Genomic DNA, 7,390 nt, shown 5'->3' with positions numbered 1-7,390 from the left:
CTCCTCCCCATGCCCATCTCCTCCCCATGCCCACCTCCACCCCCTTCCCACCTCATGCCCACCCCATACCCCTCCTCATGCCACCCCATGCCCGTGCCCAAGCCGTTCCCACGCCGCCCCCATGCCCACGCCACCCTGAGCCGCCCGCGGTGCGCAGCAGCGGGCCGCATGTGTGCCTGTCATTCCCAGCCCGGGAGCGCCGGCTCCTGCCTCCCATTCATGTAACCTGTGTGTGTCTCTCTTTCTCTCTGTGTGTAACAGAGAGAGGGAGAGAGAGAGCGAGGAAAGGAGAGGAGGAGGAGGAGGGGGGGAAGCTTTAAATAAAGCCTTTGGATTGCAGCTGCTTATTTTGGGCAGTCCTACCAGGGACGATTCCTGCCAGGAAAGAAGCTGGACCGGTCTTTTTTATTTTGATTTTGATTTTTGGGGGTGGCGGTGGTGTATTGCCGAGCTGCCTGCTGAGATGAGCTCCGGTGCCTGGCCGTAGTTGCCCACTTTGGGATCGCTGGACACATAAGTGGCATTTCGGTGGGGAAGCCTGCAGACATGGTAAGCTTGCGTTTTGCTCCGAAAAGTGCATTTGTGTGATCGCCTCCCTCCAGTTTTCCCTTCCCCCCTTCCTCTTCCCTCCGAGCAGACGGGCACACGGCTCGGGGCTGGGGAGAAGCTCCCTGAATCCTTCCCTTTTCCTCCCCACCATCCCTCCCTCTGCCCAGCCTGCTTTTCTCCCCTTGCATCCCAGCCCTTGCTGCTCCCTCCGCACAGTTTGCAGCAATCCAGCAGGAGCCCAGGGATGCTGCCGTAGGCTCCAGGCTGGGGCGCTGGGGACCAGCCACCCTCAGCCCAGCCAGACCTTGCTTGAGGGTACGTTTGGGGTGGTTTCTCCCGCACGACCCCCCAAGCCCTTCCCCTCTGCACCCCGAGCAGTGCGGCTGTGCTGGGGGAAGCAGCAGTGCAGATTTAGAGGCATTGGAGCAAGGATGCAGCTTTAAAATCAATCGGTGTTATTTATGTAATAATAAAAGTACCGTGGAGGGGGGAAGGGGGGGGGGGGGGGGGGGGCGGGAGAGAGAGAGAAAAAAAAAAAAAAGAAAGGAAAAAATAAAATAAGGAAGTGCCTCGGTATTTCTTAGCTGCACAAAGCTTCTTTTGCTCTGTCTGAACCCTCCGCCCCGTCCCCATGTCCTGCTGCAGGGTGGTGTGTTGTGGGAGTGTGTGTGTGTGTGTGTGTTTACATTTGGATCTGTGCTAGAGTCGCGGATGGGGAAGGGGTCTCCCATTTTCCACGGGGGTGGCTTTGCCTCCAACCGAAATGATGAAAAAAAATGTGCTCGGCTGCAACTTGGGTGACAATTCTGTTTCGTAGGCATTAAATGTTAAAGCCCTGCTTCTAGCCATGCCCTGCCACTATTGAGATCCCCCAAACAGTGTGGCGCTTGAAAAAAAAAAAAAAAAAAAAAAAAAAAAAAAGATGCTAGAGTGCCTGGGAGAAATGCAGTGGTTCAGACTCATGCTGATATTCTCAGCAATTTGCATTTTGAAATACAAATTTGGGTAGCAGAACATAAAAACAAGATGCTACCAAAGGGCATTTATTTCCTGATATTTAGTTTTATTAATATATATATATCTATATTGGTCTAAAATATCTGGGATATTTCACTTTGAAATAAGTAGTAGTAAAGGTACACTAAATCTTAAAAACAAAATAAAGCAGTGTAAGTAGTACATGAGGCAGTGTGTATTTACTCTTTCTTACCATGACCATGCTTAGAAATTTGCAGCATTTACAACCATGTAAGCACACCATTTGAAAAACAAAATACATATTTATGCCACAGCCTTCCTGTCTTATGGGATCCCCAGTCTTTGAAACACAATTTTCATACAGCCAAAACAGAGCTTGCTAAATACTTATTGACCAGATAGACAAGACCTTTCTGCATCTTGAATGCATTTACTCATGGTTCTTCCAGGAAAGTTCAATTCTTTCTGATTAAAGGGAAAAAAAAAAAAAAAGCACTAAACTATAAAATAATGTCACATCCCCACCCCACACACATCTCCATTCTTAACTTTGTGCAGTGAAGTCTCATCCTGAATTTATAGCTGCATTTATTTTTTTTTTCTGACAAATGTCCCATGTCCCATGTGAGGGGAGGGACAGAAAATGCAAAAATGAGTGCAAAGCTTTGAAGTTGGAAGTTGACTGTGTGCTCTGCTAGGTAAACTTCTGCTGTGGTGTGGAAAGTTGGTGGGGGTTGCAATTAGGGGGGGGGGGGGGATGCTCCAGGCTCGGGGGCACAGGATTTGGGCAGAGGAACTTGGCAGACACCAACCTATCCCAACTCCCTTTCTTTCTGTCTCGTTGACCCTAAGGAAATTGTTTGCATGTAGGGTGGCCCCTCCCCTCCTACAGAAAGTGCTCTGCTCCCAACGTGTGTGCCATATGTGCCTGCAAAACCTGAGATTTGCCCTTTGCACATGTGCCAGCAGCACGCTGGGTCCGGCAAGAAGAAGCCCAGGGCACGGCATCGACCATGGGAGAGCCGCACATCTCCCCGCCTGGCTGGGGGAGGCTGGGGCTCAGCCAGTGATTTGTATTTAATTTATTTCATTGGCCTCTTCCGAGCCAGGCACCTCCCACTTGGCGTCTCAGCCTGTAGCACTTTTATGGGCTTAGGTGGAAAAAACAGTGAGTATAGCCGTATATTTTTTAGTGTGTGTGGCAGGGTTCCTACCCGTAAAGGTAGGAGGACGCATCTCTTGCTGTTGCACTGTTTTGCAGTGAGACAAGCCTTCAAAGCAGGCTCTGCCTGCGTTACAAGGCTGGAGGAATTTGCTGGTTTGTGGCCATTGCGAGCTGCCCTTCCCTCTTTGGTTCCCAGCTCCCAGCCTGTGCCACGCTGCTGGATCAGTCCTTGCTGCTGCGGGCTGCTTTGGGGCTGGGAGGGTTCCCTCCTGCTATGTTCCCCTGTAAACGTGACCCCCAGGGTAGCACATGACCAGGGAAATTATGGTCTGTGCTGGTTGCCAGCAGATTTAGGGACGAGGAGTGCAGAGTTATGTCCACGTGAAGATGTTACCTGGGTTGTGCTCCCCGCAGAGATCAGCACAAGACCTCCCTGTGTGGGCTCTGCACCCACAGCTGGGGCAGAGAAAGGAGAGGAGGTACCTTTTGCACACAACCTGGTTCAGTTTCCCTTTCCTCCCTCAAAAAACAACTCGCCAGGATTGGGAGTTACTGCCACTGCACTAAGCTGTATTCTGTTTCTGCAAGGAGTCCTGCCTTCGTGCCTCACCCTCCCTTCCCCTACATACGTTCATGCATGTGTTCATCTCCATGCAAGGGGAGATTTGCAATATATCTGTCATATATTTGTGGGACCTGGAGGGAAGATTTTATGTTTGGGTGGAGAAAGAGTTGCTGTGTGCGTATGAAAAGAGGTTCTCAGGCTGCATTTTGGCAGGGGAAAGGGGAAAAGGAGGTGCACAAGTGAACTTCACACTTTCCTTTTTTATTAGCAAGGGGACCTGGATTAGAAAACCTTTTCTGGGGAGAATTTGCCTTCTCTGATTTTAAAGGATAGGGAGGCAGGGAAAAAAATCATTGAGAGAAAAGAGTAAAATTTCTCGTCTGGTTTTGATTGGCGAGGGAGGGGAGATTCCCCCCTCAGATGATTTATTTTACTACATGGATGGAAAAGGGAGTTGTCACTGGTTTCAGTGGATCTGGGGAAGGAGGGAGATTTGCACAGAGAAAACTGGGGTTTTGAACTCCTTGTATCTTAATTATTTTACTTCACTCATTTAAATTAGATACTTTCCTTTTGTTTTGGTGAGCAGATAGCACACTGGCAAGGGAAAATGTTGTTCTCTTATTTTATAAAGTGAGAGATTTTTTTTGTGCTTTTATTTGATTTGATTGGCTTCCTGGGGTGCATAATAACTAAAATGTTATTTCATTCTCTCTACAACATGTACAATATTCCAATTAAGATTCCACTTTGATTATTTTTCATCTGGTAGTTTACCATTTCTCTGAAAATGGTAAAAAATAAAAAAGAAAGACAAAAAAACATTGAGCTCTTGCACTTTAAAATAGCTGAGATGCTTAAGCAAAACTACCCTTTCCCTGGGAAAGTCATTTCCAGTTCTGTTCAAGTTAACGCTTCACTGCTTCATTTTCTGACAGAATCACCTCCTTGCAAGAAGGAGAACTATGATCTTACGTAACTTGATGTTTCCAGATCAAAAGTTACAAATATTGCAGTAATAGTATGATGAGGGAGATTTGGCAGGATGAATGTTGCATGACATATGTGATTTCGTACTGGGATTTGGAATCAAGTCTAGTTTAAAAATTTACTGGGGAGAAAGATTAAAAAAAAAGAAAGAAAGAAAGAAAGAAAAGAAAAATAAACAAAATCTTACTTGTTTGATATCTTATTTAATGCTGCTTTAGCTTTTTATCTTACTTCCATAGGCACTTGAGACTGATTTTTTTTTCTTTTAGAGCAAACTCTTCAGTATTTAAAAAAGATGTGTAATTGTCATATCAAAAAGTGAGGTGGCTTGAAACTCTCTTTCAGATTTGATTCAAAGAGATGAAACTCTGTAAATCAATGTCATTTCAGATTTAAAGACTGGCTGTTACCTGCTCTCTTACAAGGTCTATCCACATAGCTTATTGTAACTAAAAGCTGAAATATTTTGCTTCTGCTTTGAACTGACAGATTAGCACTGCTGGGCTCTTTGAGACAGTAAGAAGCACCACTTGCCAGTGAATTGGGTATTCATAGAGCCCTGACCACTATCTCTGAGAGAAAAAGTCTTGTAATTAAATTACAAGTAAATTATTTTTTTAAAATATATAAATGTATAGGTTTCCTCTTTGATGTTAGATGAAAAAATGAAAAGAATCTTGGAGATTTTTTTTTCTCTAACTAATCACCATAGCTTGAGAAGCAATGCTGTAGTGTGGCTATAGGACTTGTGTTACTACATCAGGTATAAATGGTCGGTTTGCATTCCTCTGTGCCATTTCACCTTTGATGTGCTGATAGTCAAATTATATTCCTAGAAATATATGTTTGATTTTTTTTTTTTTTTTTGCCAGCTGTCCCGAATCTTTCTTCCTGGAGAATACTTTAAAGGCAGAGGTGAAATCTGAGTAGGAGGGCATGTGTGTTTGGCTGTGTGGGGTGGCAAACATTTCTTACAGAAAGTTTAAATTTCGTAGGAAGTTTGAGTCTTGCTCACAGATACCTTTATATCAAATTGCTGGGAACTAAGCTGTTTATTCTGTACTGGCATTCAAACTTCATCATGTATTGTTCTGCTGAGTATCAGCAGAGGTGTTTTTTTATTATTATTTTTAATGTAAAGATGTCTGTAAAAGCACCAAACACAAAAATTTACGTTCTTCCACTGTGTTGGCAGTCAGAAGAAAGAAACAGAAGAGGCAGAACATGACTGGCAGTTTAGTTTCCTATTCCAAGTAAAATTTGCTTTCTAGGATATAATGCATCCTTTTCTTAAAGAGTGGAGGAGAGGGAAAAAAGGAGAAAGAAGAGAAGAGTTGCTGATAGTTGATTTAGGTGGAGAAGCTTGCTGAGGCGCATTTATCAGCCCATTTAAATGGGGATGATTCAATTAGATTTCACTGATCTCTCCTCAGGCTTTAGTGAAGTCATGTTTGCTGCAGTCTAGGAAAGCCATGGCAGCCCAGAATCGTGCTTCATGCTGCATTTACCTCGATGGCACTGGTGACAGGCGTGCCATCCAGCCTGCCAGAGCAGATGTGGATGCAGAAGTTGTCTCATTGCCCATTGATATAAGTTTTAGATGATTATTCAGTGTATCTTCCTTTCTAAACACTGAGTAGAAGCTTGCCTGTGTTTGCAAATGCAGACTCTTTGAAATATTCTGGAGGCTGCTCAGTTAGACAAAAGTCAGGAAACAGCAGGACCAAATCTCATTTTGCAGTTTTAACTCAACCCTGTGTTTTGTATGTGGTGGGATCTCAAAGCCTTCCTCTTCTCCCCCACAGACTCCAATATGTGCACTGAAGACCTTCAGGTTTCTTAAAAACTGGAATCTGGGGCTGCGCATTGTGCTTCAGCCCTTGGGGGATGTTGGGTCCCTGCATAAATCAAGATTTGTTTTTTCTGCATTTTGCCCTATGGAGGGAGAGAGAGACAGGATTAAGTTACTGAGCAATGTCTTCAAATGCAGTCTGCAGTCCCACATGAAAGCAAAGTCTCAGAGGCCATAAAGTTGTAAAACATCTCTTCTGCTGGGTCACCTGGACTTAATTGGCCCAACAACATCAGCCGTATATGAATATAGTCATATTTGGAATGTATGATTTCCCAACATGATAATGGCAAGGTTTCGGTATTTTGCCAATTTCCTTTGAACTGCCTCTCTTTTCTTGGATGTTGAAAACTTTCATCTTCAACTGTCTTATATAAAGAATAGGAAGGGATGGACTGGTTAGTCATAAAGCCTTCAGAAGTAAATGCCAAAAGCAGTTAGAAAAAATGGTGGAGCATGGGAGATGCTGAAATTTCCTTCTTCCTTGCTGATCCACAAAGTGTTGGCAGTTTGGGCTTGGTACAGCACAGATCTCATCAACTGGTAATAAATGAATGCTGATATTTCCAGAAAATTGACCTTTGTGTGGATGGCTTTAAGGTGTGATCAGCATCTTGTTGCTGGCAGAAATTTTGGTGCTAGAAAGCAGAGAGCAATCCCAAGAACTGATCTCAAGATGCACTCCTGCAGACAGAGCAGCGTTCAGGGGTTACTTGGTGGTAAGTCAAAGTTCACACAGCCTCTAATTGCTGCGGTGGGTGTTTGACACGTAAGCAGACTCTGAGCTATCAAAAGGAGTATCCAGAAATTGCAACATGCTTTGTTTCAACACAGTTATGAAATTTTGGGTTGAAATGACTTGCCCAGCATTGCTCGTAGTCTCAGGGCATCATCTGGCTGGCTAATCTGAAACATATTCATCCTTGTATCTCCGTCCTCTGCTTAGTCACTACAAAGCTCCCAGCTCTGAAAGGGGAGAGACAGGGATCATAAACCTTTTCTTCTCCTCCCCGTTCTCACAGCATTATCTCCGGGTTGGTCTGGATAAAACCCAGTCCTCAGAAAAATGACTGCATTATAGTGAAGGCAGGCAGGGCACTTCATTAAAGCAACTTTCAGTGTTTTTTTTGTTTGTTTGTTTGTTTGTTTTGTTTTGTTTTTTCCTTAAATTCACGGTGTCCAGTATATACTGTTTAAATCTTATTATTGATCTTTTAGTCTATTTTTTGGGTATTTTTAAGACATTTTCATGGAACTAGTAGCTTTATTGCATTGCATCACGTTGGCATTT

The 7,390-nt window shown here is 44.1% G+C and overlaps 1 protein-coding gene across 3 annotated transcripts in view; it reads left to right on the top strand.

Moving 5' to 3' along the window:
• Positions 1-349: 349 nt before the first annotated feature.
• The window catches only part of TENM4 (teneurin transmembrane protein 4), a 597,100-nt gene continuing 590,059 nt past the window's right edge, over positions 350-7,390 (top strand). For all 3 annotated transcript variants that reach the window (XM_082754369.1, XM_082754368.1, XM_082754367.1), the window contains exon 1: positions 350-549. The gene's annotated coding sequence lies outside the window, so the exon portion shown is untranslated. The remainder of the gene's footprint in view (positions 550-7,390) is intronic.

Source organism: Aythya marila, assembly GCF_965140915.1.
Source record: "Aythya marila genome assembly, chromosome: 1".
NCBI lineage: Eukaryota > Metazoa > Chordata > Aves > Anseriformes > Anatidae > Aythya > Aythya marila.
Note: the sequence above shows the minus strand (reverse complement) of the source record. Positions and strands in the feature narration are given on the sequence as shown.